The following is a 19,532-nucleotide window of genomic DNA, read 5'->3' as shown; positions in this document are numbered from 1 at the left end:
GGGGGGGGACAAGGACATCCACACTCCGGGATCCTCTGCAGAGGGACGGACACCCACACATCCAGGATTCTGTATGGGGGGCAGAGGTACCCGGACACCTGGGCGGGGGAAGGAGGCACCGAAACATCCGGGATCTTACCTGGCAGGACAGCGGCGCCTGCAGCTCGAGATGAGATGGGGGAGGGGGGAGCAGGAGCATTTCCCAGTTCCAGGCTGTCCCTGTCTGGCCAAGGCACAGAGCTCACAAGCAGAGTTTAAAGCTCCAGCTGCCAGGCTGCAAAACAAGCCGGGCTCTGTGGCTTGTGCCTGTGATCCCAGCTCCTGGGGAGGCCAAGGTCAGCGGATCGCTTGAGCTCAGGAGTTCTGGACTGCAGGGGGCTGTGCCAATAGGGTGTCCACACTAACTTCAGCATCAATATGGTGATCCCAGGGCAGCTTGGGGTCCTCAGGTTGCCTAAGGAAGAGTGAAGCGGTCCAGGACAGAAACGGAGCAGGTCAAAACTTCTGTGCCAATCAGTAGTGGGATCACACCTGTGAGTAGCCACTGCAGCACAGCCTGGGCAAGACAGTGAGACAGAGTCTCTTTTTATACAGACACCCCCCGCAGAGCCTGCAGGGGGGATGGGAGCACCCACACGCTGGGGATCTTGAAGTGGGAGGAGGGAAGCACCATGTACCAGAGGTTCTGAAGGGGGAACAGGGACACCCACACACCAGGTGTCTTGCAGCAAGAGCTGCGTTCTTCATTTACACACGGCAGTGATGGGGAATTAACCACGTCCCTTGCGGAGCTTGTTCCACTAGATGATTAGCCTCATTGAAGTACCCAGACCTTTTAACAATAAGAAGTGAAATGAAATGGCCACATGATGGCAACAGAACCTAAGAAATTTGTTGGTCTCTAAGGTGTCACAGGTACTCCTGTTCTTTTTGAGGATACAGACTAACACGGCTGCTCCTCTGAAACTGAAGAGATGAGAGGCCATGTTCTTGTTCAATGTGCATTGAAGCTGAAAAGGGAGATGTTTCCTCTTTGATTCCTAAGCCCCCAACTCTAATCCACTAAACAGCCCTTTCCTCCCACAGCCAGGACTAAAACCCAGGAGTCATAACTAGTGGCCCCCCTTAACCTTCTCTCTGTGAGGAGGAAGAAGATGCTCTGAGACCCCTGGGCTGTCCCCTTGCCACTGTGCCTGGGCTGCACTTGAAACCCAATGGGGTTTCCTTGGGCAGTTCTGAATCTTGCTCCCAGGAAGGGTGTAATTTTAGGAGCAGGTTCCAAATAGTGCACTTAACCAGCCAGAAGGGGCAGCAGGTATCGGTGTAGGAGCCATTGAAATAATCACAGCAAAGTAGTTCAGGGAAACTGTTATTAATGAAGTGTGAGTGAAAGGTGAGAATCTGATGGTGTCAGTGTCACACTAGAGGGCGCTGAGATGGTTTTAAATTTGTCATCCAAACCCAGCCACCACCTAGCACATGTTTTAACCTCTTCTTCTCTTACCGTTGCTCCTTATCAGGGAAGGGGAGAGAGCAAACGAGCAATAGAAACAGAGACCTAGTGACCGGAGCAAACATTTCTTTGCTCCTTGCTTGGCTCTGTCAGTTATTTGGGTACAAACTCACCCCCACCCACGGTCTGGGCTGGGCTCAGTGGGCAGGAAGAGCTCAGCTGTCAGTGGGACTTGGAGAGCTCGGGTCATTGCTGTGAGCTGCTTGAACGTTTAGGTGAAAACCACCTAAACACGGACACAAGGTCTAGGCTGCAGTAACTCATCTTCATCTGCGGCTGTTGAAGCTACAAGGCAGAGGACTAAGTACAACATTTAAACTTATGTTTGACCTCAGAGAATAAAACAAATGTGTCTGTGAAAAGAGGGGAGTCGAGTTCAATCCCTTGTCACCATCAATGTGCAAACCAGGAACCTGTTGCTTTGCATTCCTGATGTGTCACCATCATGTGGCTATTCTCATAGACTCATAGACTTTAAGGTCAGAAGGGACCATTATGATCATCTAGTCTGACCTCCTGCACAACGCAGGCCACAGAATCTCACCCACCCACTCCTGTAACAAACCCCTAACCTATGTCTGAGTAACCTATTCTGTTCAGTCCCTTTAATTAAAAAATTGTGTTTTTTTCATAGAAACTATATTTTCCTTGTAGAGACACGGGGCCAGATTAATCTACAAATGAAGGTGATTCCAAGGCAGTTCTGGAGGAGAAGGGAATGTTTTCAGCATCACTAAATTATTTTGTTGTGCCTCACAGAGAGAGAAAGAGAGAGAGAAAATAAACCTATTAATCTGAGCTACCGACACAGTTCACAGCATGAAATACACAATTTTGTGTTCAATGAGTTGTGTTCATTTACATAATATGAAAAATATGTATTAGGCAATGCATGAAAAGCTCACTGCATTGAACAACCCACTTGATCTAGTCAATGTACTACAGAATATTTAAAGAAGTTAAGAAAGATGTGCTTATAAATTAACGTGTTGTGCCATTTACACATGCACAAGACACAGAAGAAACTGAATTATTTGAGCTACTAAAATTTCCACTTTCTCACAGCATTTTAGGTCTCAAGGTTGTTTTAATTTGCTTATTTTTTTGGAACTAGAAATAGGGAAAGCATACACTGAAGTCAGTGGAATTACCGCAGTGAGGGATTAGTCTCATTATTTGTCACTAACAAAACCTTTGTTAACAGAGAGTTAACTTTGGCTGTGAATATCTCTTACCTTCCAGAACATCGAGTTCAATAAAACTCAAACTCTGGAAAAACAGGGAATACAGAGTGAGGGTACATGCCCAGATGACCCTAACTCTGAGTCTGCCCTCTAGAAGAGAATCCCTGATAGCATATGAGAACAAGGAAAGGTCTGGGGACAAATTACAGCTACTTCCCAAGAGATTGTTTCTCTTGTAATTAATTGATCCTGGCCCCATCAATTGATCCTGGCCTGGTATCTGGCCATGGAATTTACTGTTTTTATCCCAGCATAATTGTAAAGCAATGTCTTCTTTAAAAGCTCCTATATTCTAGGTTATACAAACAGGTCACTTCCCAGCTATTTCAAGGAGATGGAATTTTCCTAACCCACAGGGAACTTAAACTAACATGCTCAAGATCACACATTCCTTAGGAGAAAACAAAGGGAAAAAAAAACAAAACCCACCAAACCGTTGCTGTTTCTACCCAAATGATCAATGAGACCAGAAAGTGAGACTGTGCAATTAACTGTCTGGGACTACACTGACTCTGCAGTTACTTGGATGCAGACACACCCAGCTCTACGGTTGGTAAATGTACAGAGACTCTGCTGCTGCTCATGAACTAGCAGCACATGACCTCTGAACAGCTGCCATTCGAATGCATCTGAAAGTCACAAGGAACAACGATCTGTGTTAAAGGAAGGTTGCCATTTATTAGAGCCCCAATTGATGCTTTGTGCACAAAGAGAGGATTGAATGTGTAACAGGGAGTTTGGTAAATCTTGGTTATTTTAGTTTTGTAACAGGCTCCTGTCCACCCCCAGTAGAGTTTTCAGTCCCAATGGCAACTTACTTACCAAATGTAATACAGACTAGTCCATGCCTCCCACGTGGATGTGGTTCTTGTTCTTCTGCACATTGTAGCCCATAGAGACCAAAGACCTGCAAATGTGACTTCATGTGCCTTTGTTTAATTGATGAAAATGAAACTAGACACTTAGAGGATTGGAACTGATTTCAGCTGGGGGACATGTTTGCTAGGTTTCTATGCATTTGCACAGGAAAGCATTGAGTGTGTCAATTCATTTTAGGGATCCCTATTTAGGGGAGCTCCTGAACACACTGGAGATGGAATTACTTTTACTGAAAGTGCAAGTTTGTAAGGGAGTACTTGGATTTGAACCAAGGGCCACTTAGATCTGCAATTAAACACGCTACCACTGAGCTATACTCCCATAACATTTGCATAGGCAAGTCAGTGATCTTAAGGATTTTGAAGGACGGGCTCTGCCTCAGAGAGCTCCTTTTCTATTCCCAGACCTCAGGGGTTTAAAAAATGGGGTTTGATTAAACTTTATATACACATGTAGACACCACAGCTTGCACACCCACCAACATAGCTTCCCCCACTGACATAGCTACCACCTCTCGGGGAGATGGGTTAACTGCACGGACAGAACTAGAGTGCAGTGAAACTACATATCAAGCAAGTAGTTGTGGCCGAGTGGTTAAGGTGATGGACTAGAAATCCATTGGGGTCTCCCTGCGCAGGTTCAAATCCTGCCAACTACGCAGGAAGTTGTGGTTCTTTAGTTTCAATGGAGCTGGGTCTTGTCTCACTCTTCAGTTATGTCTACATGAAAGAATAATGTGGTTTAAGTTAAAGTGTTTTAATTGAACAGCTGTTGCATGTCCACCCTGTGTCACCAAAGCACATCCATGCTAGCATCTCTTGGATCGCCACAGAGAGCAGTGCACTGTGGGTAGCTATCCCACTGTGCAACTGGCTGCAGGGTGCTTTGGAAAGGGTTTGCAATGCCTCACAGGCTGGTACAGCATCACATGATGCAGGTTTCTATCCCATTGGTCCATGGGCATCCTACTAGATTGCCAGCTGCTTTCCAACTGCAATGTGTGTGGTGGGGTAGAGAGCGTGTGTGTGTGGGGGGGGAGAGTGTGTCGCACACTGTCTCTAAGTTCAGACAGCTGCTGGAAGCAACCAGTCCAGAGGCAGGGGACAGCCCCGACATCAGCCCCCTTCTCTCACTGGCTCAGCTCAGCACAGCACTCTCTGCAACACACGCACACACACTGCTGCCTGCTTAGCTCTGTGTCAGGGGTGCTGGAACAGGGGGTTTAGAGGGCCATGGCCCCACCACTCTTTACTGGCTGTTAGGACAAATGATGGGGAGGGGGAGGGTGCACTCTTGGGGAAGAGGCGTCTGTGGGTGTGGCCTCGGGGGGAGAGGTGGTGTGAGTGGGGGTCCTTAGGGAAGGGGTGTCATGGGGGTGCCACAGTTCGGACAACGGTGCCCCCCCCACTGTAAGGAAGCTTCTGCCGCCCCTGCTCTGTGTTGGCAGAGCGAGAGAGAGCAGCATCCACGGCAGTGATTTGCTCCCCGGGGCTCCGGCAGGGGGGCTCGGGAGGTGATTTAAAGGGCCCGGGGCTCCGGCCGCTGCAGGGAGCCCTGGGCCCTTTAAATCACCAGCCTGGGGAAGCCGGGCCAGGCTGGCACAGCGTATCAGCTCTTGCCGGTACCCCATACCGGAACATACCGGCTTACTTTCACCTCCGGAAGGTCCTCACGTGGATCAATAACTGGTTAAAAGACAAGAAACAAAGGGTAGGAATAAATGGTCAGTTTTCAGGATGGAAACAGGTAACTAGTGGTGTCTGTACTGGGACCAGGACTAGTCAACATATTCATAAACAACCTGCTAAACAGTGAGCTGACAAAATTTGCAGATGATCCAAAACTACCAGCTTGCTGCCTAGAACGAACTCTTCTTGAATGGGGTGATCCACAGGGAATCATAGAATCATAGAACTTAAGATCAGAAGGGACCATTATGATCATCTAGTCTGACCTCCCGCAAGATGCAGGCCACAAAAGCTGACCCACCCACTCCTGAAATAATTCTCTCCCTTGACTCAGCTGTTGAAGTCCCCAAATCCTGATTTAAAGACTTCAAGTAGCAGATAATCCTCCAGCAAGCGACCCCTGCCCCATGCTGCGGAGGAAGGCGAAAAACCTCCAGGGTCTCTGCCAATCTACCCTGGAGGAAAATTCCTTCCCGACCCCAAATATGGCGATCAGCTGAACCCCAAGCATGCGGGCAAGACTCTCCAGCCAGACACTCAGGAAAAAGACTTTCAACATCCCAACATTGACCCTCGGTACTAATTACCAGTGGTTGCACGTTATTGACCTATTGACTAAATCACGTTCTCCTATCAAACCATTCCCTCCATAAACTTATCAAGCTTAATCTTAAAGCCAGAGAGGTCCTTCGCCCCCACTGTTTCCCTCGGTAGGCTGTTCCAGAATTTCACTCCCCTGATGGTTAGAAACCTTCGTCTAATTTCAAGCCTAAACTTCCTGACTGCCAATTTATATCCATTTGTTCTTGAGGGAGTAGCTCAAACCTCCAAAGTGCCTGGCCAGGGGCAGGACATTGGCCTAGCAAGGGAGGGGTGTGGCAGTGACATCACAAAGGCCTTTTGCAGGTCCTCAGACTATTGGTCAAAGGTGGTGGGGAGGTGGTGACCTCACAGAGAGATGCTGACATCAGCCAGGCGGGACAGGGGCGAGGGGCCAGGGAAACCTCAGAGACCCCTGTGGCTTTGCTTCAGCAAGTCTCCTTCTCCAGGTCTCTCTTTGAGGACTGAGAGAGTATTCGGGTTCACGGACGTGAGCGCCAAGAGGAACCTCTTTCGAGTTTTCTCCTTCCCTTTTCCTGATTTTACTAGAAAACAGAAGTCCCTGTTTAGAAGGTAAGAGCCTCCTTGAGGTTTGAAACCTGTTCAGTCTGATCCATCAGGTGACAGTTGAATTCTAGGCATGGAAAACACGAGCTTAAGGAGGCAGAATTTTATTCTGCAACTGGGATTTTGTCCCTCAGAATCACTGGGGACATTAGGGTTTGTCCTTTTTGTTTCACCTTTTCCTCCATCCATCCCTCTCTCCTTTCTCTTTGTCTCTTGCTTCTTTTGTCCTTTCACCAGTTCCCCTCCCAACACCAGGAGAGGGTGTGTGTGTGTGTGGCAGGGGAATTCTCGGCAGCTCCCACTGTGGGAGGTCCACCAAAAATGTGGGTCTGAAATAGTGCTCGGGCAGTGATCCCCACCAGTGACCTGAACCATCCTTTGGGCTCTCTGGTGAGACCCCTCAGCCCCCCGTCCTCAGTCTCTACCCTGATTGGCTGAGCAGCGGGTTATTGACAGGGAGAATACTCAGGTCCTTGTTGTTCTCTTTTAAGACCAAGGATATAAGTCATAACCAGTCATATGTTTGATGAATTTTGCTGCTTATCTGCATTTATTGTCTCTGAGCAGTTCATGATTCTCTCTAACATTGCAGTTCTCCTCAAATACTTGCTGAAACTGTGCACTGCTGTTGGTCTGGAGCTCATGTGAGAGCACTTTATTCAGGTCATTCAATGTGTGAAATTCAAGATCTGATGGTTAATTTGAAAATCAGGAAAAGGGAAGGAGAAAACTCGAAAGAGGTTCCTCCTGGCGCTCACGTCCGTGAACCCGAATACTCTCTCAGTCCTCAAAGAGAGACCTGGAGAAGGAGACTTGCTGAAGAAAAGCCACAGGGGTTTCTGAGGTTTTCCTGGCCCCTCGCACCTGTCCTGCCTGGCTGATGTCAGCATCTCTCTGTGAGGTCACCACCTCCCCACCACCTTTGACCAATAGTCTGGCTCCACTTGCTGCAGCTCTTTTCCCCGCACAGATCTGCTCCCTGGGCAGCTTCTACGGCTCGTGCTGCTGCGGCTCGGCTCCCAGCACAGATCTGCTCTGGTTCTCCCCGGCTGGTGCAGCTCTGCTCCCCGGCTCTTCTCGGGCTCCTGCTCTCTCCTTAGCTCTGCCCCACTCTGGCCCAGGCAGCTCCAGCTCCCACGGAGGATGGGACCCCCTGGCCTGGTGACTCCCTCATTACACTGTATGGCCTGTCAGTGCGGCTAACTTGGAGCTTTGGCCTCTCCCCATTGCCCCTGGGGATTGTCAGTCTCAGGGTCCTGATTTCCCATTGGCCCTTCCCCCTTCTGTTGGGACTGGGAACTAGCCAACCAAAAACCCCACTAAGTTTTAGTAAGGGGCCAACAGCCCCTTACATGAGCCAGCCCCGTGAGAGTCACCAATGTCCAGAAACAGCCGCATGAGCTGGTCCCATGGTGTAATGGGCAGCACTCAGGACTCTGACTCCTGCAATCTGAGTTCAAATTTCAGTGGGGCCTTGTGTTGGCTTGTGGCAAAGCCCTGGAGCTTCCAGTGCTCAACTTCCCTCTCTCCAGTTATGCAAGAGCAAATCTTTCCCCTCCTGCTGGGTGACTTGCCCACTAGGGTTGAGGCTCTAAAACTTGCTTCCCTGGTTGCTGAATCCTGTGGTTTGACCAGATGCTTGGGATTCTCACAGCTTCACCTGATGCCCACAAGTTTGGCCATTTTACTTGCAGCCACATGTTACCTCTTGTCCACATGGCACGTGAAGGAAGGTGTGTCAGGGCTAGGCAGCAGGGAGGCAGAGTCCCAGGCTGGAGCCCAGCACCTCTCCTCCTTTGGGCACCTAGAGCAGAGGCGGCTGGTGCTGACAGCTCCAAGGGAAAGCTTAAAAGCTACAGAGCAACCGAGGTCAGGGCCAGAGGAGGGGAGAACCAGCAGATGGCCACAAAGACACCCGGCCAGCCTGCTCCCTGCCATGCCAACCCCCCACTAAAGACGTGCTTAATCCACTTGCTGATCAGAAGGAAAACCTGTCAAAATCTGTGTGCAAGGAGAATACACTTGGCTCGGAAGGAGCGAGGAAAAAGCGCGAGTGAAAAAAATAACCAGCGAGAGAGAGAGCGAAAAGAACGTGAAAGGCAGAGAAAGAAATAAAGGGAGAGAAAAAAACATTAGAAAAAGAAGGAAAGAAAGGAAGAGCGTGAAAGGTAGAGGGGAAAAAAGAAAGCAAGAACATACAAGCTAGAGAAGGAAAGGAATGAAAAAGAACGAATGAACCACAAGCGCTAGTTGAAGCTGGAATGGGAGAGTCAGAGAAAGGACAGACTGACCCGTTAAGTAAGGTTGCACCCCAGATTCTCCATGTTGGGGGCACAGGCCTCCCATTTCCGTCCTGGCCCTGCTTGGGGGGACCATCCATAGGTGCCTATTGTCACCCCCATTCTCTGAGGAGGGGACAAGCCCCCCCCATGCCCTCCCCTCGGGACACGGGCTCTCCCCAATCATGACTCCCTTCCTGCATGCTCCTGGGATGGGGGGAAGGTGGGGGGAAGCCGTGTGCTGAGCAGCACCGTGGGTGTCTCTCTCTGGTGTGAAGGAAGAGGATACTTTTTGTACCAGAAGGAAAGAGCAGGGGGCGGGGGCATTTGTGGAGCCGGGGCGCACACCAGAGAGAGGAACTGAACGCAGCCCAGCGTGAGCCCAGTGCCAGTTGGAGCCGAGATGCTCGTACCCGGAGGACCATCTCCAGAACCTACCTTGATGGTGCCGTCCATCACCGCTCCCACATGGAGCTTCCCACCTAGACCTGCCTGGACGAGGTGAGGTGGTGCACTGGCAAAGGGGGCGGTTTGAGCAGGGTTCTGTGTGTGTGTGTGTGTGTGTGTGTGTGTGTGTGTGTGTGTGTGTGTGTGTGTGTGTGTCTAATTTTGGGAAGTGAAGTCACAAACTGCTGGGGCTGGTTTCCTATTGGTGTGACCGATTTTTGCACAGCTTCCCCCCCCACATCTTCTTTTGGCACTAGGGCTTTCTGCGCTGCCGTTGACAAGGCAGAATCAAGGCCCCCGTTGTGCCGGGGGCTGCACAGATACAGAGACAGTCCCTGCCCCAGCTGAGATCAGAGCCCCGTTGGGCCAGGCGCTGCCCAGACACAGCGAGAGACAGGCCATGCCCCAGAGAGTTTACAGGCTCCATACCCAAAAAGTAGGAGGAGAAACTGAGGCCCAGGGTCAAATAGCAGCACTGAATACAACCCAGGAGTCCTGGCTCCTCCTGCTCTAACCACTAGGCCCCACTTCTGCTCCCAGAGTTGGGGACAGAACCCAGGAGTCCTGGCTCCCCAAAAGGGCGGGAGTGGGGTCTAGTGGTTAGAGGAAAGGAAGATGGGTGTCAGGACTCCTAGGTTCCAGTCCCAGTGCTGGGGTTAGAGTGGAGTCTCATACCTTAGCACAGGTGGGGCTGGGAGCCAGGACTCCAGGGTTCTTCCCATCCCCCCCCCCAACCACCTTGCACAGCAGGAGGGGGCTGGGCAGGAAGTGGTGATGGGGTGAAAACTACCAAGAAATGCAAATCCTCAAAGGAGACTGTGCCAGGAACCGAGTGGTGCACAAACCATGGCCTCATCCCCACCTCTAACCCCCCCTTGGCTGGCACTGGATTGTGCCCCCTGTGCGCCCCCAATCCACCCCCTGTGAGCCCTGGGGGGCAGGGAATAGCCATGGTGCTGGGCCCCCCATCCAATTGAAGTATTCAGTGTTGCAGTGACCCAAGGTGTGTGCACAGAATGGGGATGGAGTGTGTGTGGATGGATGGATGGATTGATTTCTGCATGTGTTTGTGTATGTGTGGTTTTCTGTAAGGGTTTTGTGTGGGGGGGTGTTATTACAGCTGTGGGGGTTGTGTTTGTGGCTGTGCAAGTGTGTGTGTTCATGTGGCTGGATTTGTGCATGTGTTTGCATCTGTTAGCAGTTGTGTTGATGTTGGCTGGATTTGTGCATGTGTTTGTGTATATTAGCAAGTGTGTGTGTGTGTGTGGTTGGATTCATGGATGTGTTTGTGTATGTTTGCAATTGTGTGTGTGTGTGTGTGTGTGTGTGTGTGTGCATGCTCTGCTGCCCTCTTTCGGCGCAACAATCGTTTCTCTGTATGTCACAGCCCCCATACCGTCGATCCCAGTGGTGATTTCCCCATCTTACAAGGGCTGGCTGCCCTGACCCTTCTCCCCTCTGCGGAGTGTGGCGGGGGCTGCAGCTCACCCCCTGTGGGGCAGGAGTGCCAAGGTGCAGGGCACTGGGCTCTGATGCACCTGGAGAGCAACTCAGGTGAGGCAGGGCAGGGCATGTGGTGTCCGTTCCGTGTTGCCTGGTGCTGGGCCATTGCACAATCCCCAGCCACGCCGCACAGCGCGCCCCGAGAGGGGGCAGGGGGCCAAGCAGACGATCCAGCACAAGGCGGGAGAGGATGTGTGGTTGGGGGGAGGAAAAGCCTTGGGCTGCACTGGGGGAGTGCAGAGCAGGGGTGACACCCCAGAAACCTGCAGCAAAGGGATGGACAGGTGGGGTGGGTGGATAGAAGAGGCAGCGAGACTAAAATCTAAAAGGGGAGTGTGGGATCTAGTGGTCAGAATGGGGGAGGGGGAGTAGTGGTCAGAATTCCTGGGTTCTATCTCCAGCCCTAGGAGGGGAGTGGGGTCCAGTGGTTAGAGTGTGTGTGTCATGGGGGAGCCAGGACTCCTGGGTTCTCTCCCTGGCTCTGACTCTCTCTTGTGCAATCCCTCGGCAGGTACCCAACTCGCCAGCGTGTGGGAGCGAGGGGCTGGGGCCGGGTTGTGACATGGCCCAGAGTCCCGTACTGCCCCTTTGTTACCCAACCCGGGGCAGGGTGGGGGATGGCCTCGGAGACCCGCTAAGAAAGGTGCTTCTGGTGGGTCTGTGTGTGGGTCACGCTGCCCCTGCTGGATAGACCCCTCTAGGTCAGAACCAGTCTCAGCCCGGGTCAGACCCTGGGAGCCCAGCCCCCTCTGTCGCCACGGCCATGTCTATTGGTCTTCTGGAAAGGTCCATTCTCATGGGTAGCTGTCCAGTGGCAGTGAGTTCCACAGGCCTCGGCACACGCTGTGTGGGGCAGGAGGTCCTTGTGTTGGGAGCAGTGGGAGTGAACTGTGTGCGGTTGTGTCTCTGAGCACAATTGCGAATATTCTGGTGTGTGTGTGTGAGTGTGAGTGTGGCTGGGGGTGTGATTGTTTCTCTCTTTGGGGTTGGGCTAGCATGCCCCTCTGGGTGTGTTGTGTATGAGTGTTCTTGGGATTGTGTGAGTCCCTTTGTGTGTGTGTGTGTCAGTCAGTCACTTGCTGCAGGATACAAAATCCTGCAAAGCCATTTCCTACTGGTTAGCCCAGCAACACACTGATATAAACAGTGTCACAGATGCACACACACATACAGAGGGACACACACGTCTCTCCTGGGCCAGCTTGGACAATTTCCCATCGCGACCCGGCACAGTGCTGGTGCCCCCACACGGGGGTGGGCAGTGACCGGGCCGGGGGGGGGCAGATGTGCTGGATTCAGACGGAAGCACTTTGGGAAAATCAGTCACCGCCCTTAGCAGAGCTGGGACACAGACCCAGTGACCCCTGCACCACCCTGGGAGGGGAGTGGGGTCTAGTGGTCAGAGCAGGGAGGGGGCTGGGCAGCAGGACCCTGGGTTCTACCCTGGTCCTGGGAGTGCAGGGGTCTAGAGCAGGGGACTGGGAGCCAGGACTCCTGGGTTCCATAGGGAGACTGTTTTTCCTGGGCTCCTCCCTAGAGATCCCAGCCCATCCCCATAGTGGAGAGTGAGTGGGAACCGGGGAAGTTGCTCTCCCACCTCACAAACATGATTCAATCCCTCCCCCACACACATGGGCTGTGACATCATGGAATCCCCCCTCCCAAGGCAAACAGTAGAAGCCCCGCCCCACCAGACAAGGGTGGGGGGTCTAGCTGCACCCACAACAAGCCAACTCATGGTTGCAAAGAAACCCCACACAGCCCCCTGCTAGGACAGGATCTACCGCCCCCCAGAGAGCCCCGGCCCCGCCCCCCTCCGGCTCCTGACACGAACTCCCGTGGCCCGGGTCTCGGCCTGGCCCTGCGCCGCCCCGCAGCGCCACGCCCCCAGCGCCCCCCCCCTGCCTGCTTCTCCCTTGGCCTCATCTCTCCCCACTCAGGGGCGGGGCTGTTGGATGGAGCCATATGGAAATACGGGGGAGGGGCAGGGCTGAGAGTCAGGACTCCTGGGTTCTCCCCCAGCTCTGGGAGGGGAGTGGGACTAGAGGGTAGAGTGGGGGAGGGGTTGGGGTGCCTGCTGCCCTCGCAGCGACCAGCCGAGCGCCCCCTGCCGCTTGCCCCCCCAACCACGTGCTTGGGGTGCTGGTGCCTGGAGCAGCCCCTGGTTCCAGCCCCTCTGCCCAGGCAGCTCCCCCAGCCTGACACACACACACAGCCCCTGCACCCGCCCACCCCAGGGCTCCTCAGCCCAGAGGGGAGCCCCCCGGCTGAGTGGGGAATCAGAACCCCCCGAAATTACCCTGGGACCAGCATGATCTGCCTCCGCCCTGCCCTGCTCCGCATGTATTCGGAGTGAGTCAGTTTCCCTGTCCCACCATGTGTCCTGCCATGTGTCTCTTCTCCTCCCCAGTTCCCTCCAAACCACCCCATTTCCCTGCACCCCGGGCTGGGTCTCTGCCAACCCCCCTTCTCCCCTCCTGCCCCCAATATCTCCCTGCCCCTACAGGTCTATAGAGCTGGATCCCTCCCTCCCCCCTTCTCCCCTCATTTCCTGCCTCGGGGGGTCTATGGAGATGGGTGTCTCCTCTGCCATCCCCTCTCCTGCCCCCCCCATATCCCGCTGCCTCTAGGGGTCTATGGGGCTGGGTCTCTCCCCCCTCCATCCCCTCCCCTGCCCCCAATATCCCTCTGGGGCTCTGTGGGGCTGGGGCTGGGGCTCTCTCCCTGCCCCTGTGCTCCCCCCTGCACACGATGTCCTGGGAGTGACTCAGATTCCCTGGACCAACATTTCACACACCCCACCCCCACCCGACATGTCTCCCTCCACCCCACCCCATTTCTCCTGCACCCCAGGCTGGGTCTCTGCCAACCCCCCTTCTCCCCTCCTGACCCCAAGATCCCCTGTCCCTGCAGGTCTATGGGGCTGGGTCTCTCCCTCCCCCCATCCCCTCATCCCTTCCCCCAATAGCTCCCGGCCCCAGGCTGTCTATGGGGCTGGGTCACTCCCTGAAGCCCCGCCCCCAGCGCGGGGCTCACAGACAATCCCCGCCCGGCGGCTGTGACGTGCGCTGGGGCTGTGACGTGCGCTGACGTGTTCACTCTCTGCAGGCGACTCATTCACTGGAGACCAAAGCGACAGAAGGTGTCACGTGTCCATGGGCGGGGTTATGCAGATGAGCAGTGTCTGGCGGCAGGACGGAGAGCAGCGAGAGGAACCGAAGGAGCCCGGCAGAGAGAATTCTCTGCGTGTGGACAGAATCCGGTGTGGGGAGTTCGTGCTGTGGGTGCCTGCGCCGGAGTCACTTCGGGGCAGTGATTGCCACTGAGCTACGTAGTGACCAAAGGCGTGTGAATGGGGTGTGGTGCCTGGCCGGGAGCAGCTCCTGGTGATAAGGTGCCCCTCACTCCCGACCCGCAGCCCCCGCTACCCCAGTCCTGACCTGCAGACCCACAGCTCTCCCGGTGCCCCTCACTCCCGACCCGCAGCCCCTGCTATCCCAGTCCTGACCTCCAGACCCACAGCTCTGCCGGTGCCCCTCACTCCCGACCCGCAGCCCCTGCTATCCCAGTCCTGACCTGCAGACTCACAGCTCTGCCGGTGCCCCTCACTCCCGACCCGCAGCCCCTGCTATCCCAGTCCTGACCTGCAGACTCACAGCTCTGCCGGTGCCCCTCACTCCCGATCCGTAGCCCCTGCTATCCAGTCCTGACCTGCAGACCCACAGCTCTGCCAGTGCCCCTCACTCCCGACCCGCAGCCCCTGCTATCCCAGTCCTGACCTCCAGACCCACAGCTCTGCCGGTGCCCCTCACTCCCGACCCGCAGCCCCTGCTATCCCAGTCCTGACCTCCAGACCCACAGCTCTGCCGGTGCCCCTCACTCCCGACCTGCAGCCCCTGCTATCCAGTCCTGACCTGCAGACTCACAGCTATGCCGGTGCCCCTCACTCCCGACCCGCAGCTCCTGCTACCCCAGTCCTGACCTGCAGATTCACAGCTCTGCTGGTGCCCCTCACTCCCGACCTGCAGTCCCTGCTATCCCAGTCCTGACCTCCAGCCTCACAGCTCTGTGGGTGCCCCTCACTCCCGACCCGCAGCCCCTGCTATCCCAGTCCTGACCTCCAGAATCACAGCTCTTCTGGTGCCCCTCACTCCCGACCCGCAGCCCCTACTATCCCAGTCCTGACCTGCAGAATCACAGCTCTGCTGGTGCCGCTCACTCCCGACCCGCAGCCCCTGGTATCCCAGTCCTGACCTCCAGCCTCACAGCTCTGCCGGTGCCCCTCACTCCCGACCCGCAGCCCCTGCTATCCCAGTCCTGACCTGCAGAATCACAGCATTGCTGGTGCCCATCAATACTCCCGACCAGCAGCCCCTGTTATCCCAGTCCTGACCTCAAGACTCTGCTAATGCCCCTCAGTCCCGACCCGCAGCCCCTGCTATCCCAGTCCTGACCTGCTGTGATGTAGTAGGGGCTGTCTGTGTGGTGGTTGGGAGAGCCAGGGAGGATTTTAGGTGAGGGACAGGTATTCAGCCTGTACCATGAGCTAGGCAGGGGGGAGGGGAGGTCAACACCTTTGCCTGGGGAGCTAGACAAAGCCAGGGAGCCGGCTGGAGGGGGTTGCTATGCTGGGATGCTATGCTATCCTATGCTGGGATCCCTGCACCCTGAACCCCAGAAGGACTCGATTGAGGGGTCCTGGTTGTGCTGTAGCCTGTATTCCTGTTGTCCAATAAACCTTCTGTTTTACTGGCTGGCTGAGAGTCACTGTGTTGGTGCCATTAGGCATATCCCTAGATAACTTAGGAGGGTAGAAAAACACAGTGTTAATGAAGCTTTTCTGTACCAGGCCTGAATGGACCAAAGTTATTTTATGTTTGTCCATAGTGCCTCCATGTCTAAACTCTGATTGAACTCCCAGGCTAGTATTGAGAATGGAATGTGTAACAGCTTCTTATCAGTGTAAGACACCAGAAGATAGGGCCCCTTTTACTATCTCCTGTTTAGTTTAGAAAGAGGGGAGGGGAGGTAATAAATTCAGGAGTAAACCAAGGTAACAGCCCTGAAAAGTTATGAGATAAATTGTTTGCTGTCAAGAATGATTTAATCTGTTTGATGTAATTGTTAACTATACAAAGTGCCTATTATATGGGAGGGGACTAGAAGGGAGAAGGGGGGTGAGTGGGCAAGGGGCGGTAATGAGAATGCCTTGTTGAAATCATGTATAAGAAGGGACACACAGCTTGTATCTGTGTGTACAGGATTTGAGGTTGTAAATACCTCCCTGGCACCTTACTTGAGCTCAAATAAACTTTTTCTGCATTCTCCACCCTGGTGTGATAATTAGTGCGACGCACACCGGGCAACGAACCACTGTTTGCTGCCTCAGGCCTTTTTTGGGCCGGCAACAGTCTTGGCGTCCCTGGGTGGGCTCGAGGCAAAATTGTGCCTTGCCCGGACTCCTCCAATGGCCGGTGGACGACAGTCACAGCCGATGCCCAGCGCGCACCGGTGCTTTTACCGGGGGCCTCGGCAGGGACGTGTCAGACCGACCTTGGAAGACACAACGGTGCAACGCACTCAGATAGTGGAGAAGCAGCTGCGGGCGACGGTGAGGAACCGGTCCTGTGGAAAAGGTAGGAACAGTTCAGTGCTGTTAACCTTTTGTTTGCCTGTTAAGACCTGGGGACGCCCAGTGTCTTCCCATAGGTATGGGGCAGGGATGGAGTACAGGCAGGGCACGGTGTATGCCCCCAGAATGCATTCTAGCAAATTGGAAAGTATTTGGTTTGGATCCAATGATTAAGGGTAAATTAAAAAGGTTCTGTACGGTAGACTGGCCTCAATATCAACTAGAGAGCCAGGAAAGGTGGCCACCAGAAGGATCACTTAATTACAACATGATCCTTCAATTACTTTTGTTTTGTTAGCAAATGGGTAGCTTTTGAAACTGTTTGTATAAAGAGCTCTTGTAAAAAATCCCCTATTGTATGCCCCAGAGCTGCACTGGGAGGAGGATTGTCCGTGGGAATAATGGTCTTGGTGTGTGTGTGTGTGTGTATACCTGTGTGAGTGTCTGTTACTGGAAGACGCCCAGATTAACCTGTGAAGCAAATGCTAATGATCAGGACTAGTCTAACGCAAGCCCAGTAATTAGTGGATCTTTAGGAGATCCGACCCACGGTGGGCTGACTCAGCCTGGCATCGTCCGGCGAGGAAGCTGCCTGGGTCTAGGAATGTGTGAACCCATCTTCCCTCCCCCCCCCGTAGGGAGAGATTCTTAGTTTATGAGCCGCTAGCGCGGACAGGGCCCCCCTCTTTGTGTGTGTAAGTGGAAAATGGGGGGAAGGGACAGTCTAAACATTCTACCTCACCCCCTAAGGGTACCCCAGCATAGTACATGTACGTACATTATGGTCCTGAAACCTGCAGGTATTTAGAGAATTGGAATTTTTACACGCGTGAAAATCCATCTAAATAATGTCCATTAGAAGGTATCTTCAATCTAGATAAGATCATATATCTCAGAGGAGCTTGTAATTACCAAAGGAAAAGCCTCTGACACGGTGTGAGCAATTCGTCTAGGAATGGGTTAATTTGAAACTCAGCTAAGCCCAGAGATAAGGAGAGCTGCTCTGTGTATTAGGTCAGACTATGTTAAGTACAAAAGAAAAACTGCTTTTAGCCCAGCTGACTGTGGGAAAATATAGACAGAGGTAAATTAAAGGTAATATAAGTTACAGAACTGAGATTGCATTTGCAAAGCTTAACTATTCAGTGAGATTTAACAGTCTTTGCAATCCCAGAGTTGGTATGGCTTGGTGACCTGAATCTCTGAAAGAGACACTGCAGGAGATTCCAGGGTGTAAAAGAACAGCTCTCCCAAGAGTGGAAGCATGTTGGAAATACTGGACAAGCTGTATACAGAATAATCTCCCGTCCACCTATTCCCCTTCTCTGAATGTTATATACAGACGTGGTCAGTCTGGATATGTGTAAGTATTAAAGTGGCTTAAGGCTTGGGGAAGCTTTGGGGTTTGGTTATATGGTGTGTTTTGTCCTCCCCCAACGTCCTGCAATAGATAAATTGGTAACAGATTTGTTACAGTTTGGTGAGTAATTGAGAATGGGGGAGCCCTATAGAATTTACACCATCTATTTGTTTTACCTTTGTTATGTTGTGTTTCTTTTGTTTGGAACTGTTGGTGTTATATGTTGAGGATTGCATGATTAAAGGTGAGCCTACTCTCAGCTGCAGTAAGTCTGAGAACTGGAAAGGGGTTCTACCCCCAGTTGCAGCAGGACTGGGCAATAGAGTAGTTGGAGAAAAAGAACAAATATGTACTTGATAACTAGAATTGAGCAATTAAGAGCATAGATCATGACCCAGACAGCAACTCAAACCTGCACCCAGGGCAAGTTGCAGGCTTTGAGACAGGATTTCTAGTTAGAAAAGGAAGCCCTGGCTAAACAAGTACTAGTCCTTCAGGGACTTGCCAAAATTTAACTATTTGTGCTCAGCATACACCGTAATAGCAGTGTGTTTGCTACAAGGGAAAATTAAATAATTAAACACCAGTGGGCCATGTGTTTTGCCCAGGTGGCAAGCCTCACAAGGGAAGACTCGGTAGTCTTGTGAGTTAAAATGTTTTATGGAAAAAGACCAGAAGGGTGGGGGCTAATTGAGAAACCAACCCCCCCTTAGTTAAAACTGGCAGTGGAGCAAATTGGTGTCTAGGGAAAGAACGGTTCAGCTAGAAAAGAAGGATCGGGCCCAGGCAGGCAGGCAACAGACGGAGAGATTGGAAAACGGGTTGGAAACTTTTGAGGGTCTAGTGGAAGAAAGGAGTACATAGGTATAAACATGGGGATTTCAAATACCCAGGAGGATACTTGTAATAGTGATTTAAGTTGAGAAAAGTGGTTGTTGGAGAAAACAAGTGAGTGATTTAAGGCAGTGTGAAAAGTTAACTCCGTAGTTGCTGGAGGGAACAGCAGTTGAACTTTGTAAAAATGCTAAAGAGAAAAATTCTTGGTGTCTTTGAAATGTTTGTAAATAAATTCAGGCAAAGAAATTATTAGATTGCAATCATTTGGTTATGACCCATTTAGTTGAATTATCTAAAAAATGTATATAGTGCTATGTAATTGAAATCTTATTAGGATCTAAAGGCACTATAAGTGGTAATGTTTTCTTTCAGTGTGTAAAAGCAGGAGTTAAAAGTAAAGAGCAAGTCAGGAAGCATCTGTATTGATGCAAGTTATCTAACTGATAAAGTAGAAGTCACTGAGACCTAAGCTGCCTATGAAACATATATATGAAAATATGGGGTAATTCCCCTGTTTTGCCTGAAATCAACTAAGGTACTTGTATATTTTCAGTGATGATTGATTGCCCAGAAAGGGTAGACTTCTGTTTTTGTCTTTCAGATAATCAGAGAAAACTGATGCTAGCTGAACAGCATTCAACATACCATGCCTTTGATGGCACAGTAAAAATTATGTTTTGTGTTTTATGTTCTGTCTTGTGGCCAAAAATTGTTTTGTTTATGGGATAGTCTGAATTGGAATACAGATATTTGTTTTGTTCAACTTGGAATACAAAGTGCTTGGATAAATTGGGAAACATGTGATATACTAAAGTCTAATACATCTCCTTAAGTAAGAGAAAGAGAAACTTTATTGGCCAAATCTTTTAATTGAAAATTGTTAGTAAAACTTGCATACTAATAGTTTTTGGAAGCAAGGATATGGAAAGTTAACCCACTCCCCATATTGTATTTGGATCCTTCTGGCTATTTCAGATTTCTAG

General features: G+C 51.9%; 1 non-coding gene across 1 annotated transcript; it reads left to right on the top strand.

The window, feature by feature from the left end:
* The first annotated feature begins 4,212 nt into the window (after window positions 1–4,212).
* Window positions 4,213–4,294, top strand: TRNAS-AGA. Its single transcript has one exon. It is a non-coding gene; the product is annotated as a tRNA-Ser (tRNA).
* Window positions 4,295–19,532: the final 15,238 nt, after the last annotated feature.

This window comes from Mauremys reevesii, linkage group 12 (genome assembly GCF_016161935.1).
Source record: "Mauremys reevesii isolate NIE-2019 linkage group 12, ASM1616193v1, whole genome shotgun sequence".
Classification (NCBI taxonomy): domain Eukaryota; kingdom Metazoa; phylum Chordata; order Testudines; family Geoemydidae; genus Mauremys; species Mauremys reevesii.
The sequence above is the reverse complement of the archived record's forward strand: the minus strand, read 5'-3'. Positions and strand labels throughout refer to the sequence as shown.